The sequence below is a fragment of the Cariama cristata genome, unplaced genomic scaffold (assembly GCF_000690535.1).
Source record: "Cariama cristata isolate BGI_N322 unplaced genomic scaffold, ASM69053v1 scaffold3779, whole genome shotgun sequence".
Taxonomy (NCBI): Eukaryota; Metazoa; Chordata; class Aves; order Cariamiformes; family Cariamidae; genus Cariama; species Cariama cristata.
The window spans coordinates 25,756-26,386 of NW_009637272.1; positions in this window are offsets into that span (position 1 = coordinate 25,756).

Here is a 631-nt window from a genome sequence, read left to right on the forward strand (position 1 = left end):
GACTTCCTACCACTTCAGAGTATTGCTTGCTTTAGAGATCCAAGTACACAATGCAAGTCTGGGATAAGGAGTCATCCAGAGAATTGATAGGTCAGCAAACATCAAGCTTACAGTTCAGGTCCTACTTCTTCCTTAATGATGTTATCTACTTACGATGTTCCCTTTGAAATTACTTCATTCTGTATTTGACTTAGGTTAAGAAAAAACAGTCGTGAGACCTGCTCCTAATACAATCCTTCATGTGTCAGGGTTCTGCCCTCGTTAGCCAAGGACTAGATGCAGATGCAGTTTTGTTCTTTTTTTTAATAGTTTTATATGTAAAACTAACCCACGCAGAGGGCACCTCAGCCCTTTCCGAGATGCTAGCCCAGGCGAATGCACACAACTGGTACCGTATGCAATACAGATGCTGGGGCGGCACTTAGCGTTCCTCAGTGGGGCTGGACCAGCCTGCAGAAATCCACGACGGCTGCTTCCCTCTGGGCCTGTTCTGGAGGCTGCAATGCCTCTGTTCTGTGGGCTATTTGCCCATGGTGTAGAAGGACAAGGCTCGGTGCTCTCCTGAGACTGATAGCCATGCTCCTGAACTCTGGGCCTGGCTGAGGACACTGTCCGTCCTTCCTTCCTCCTG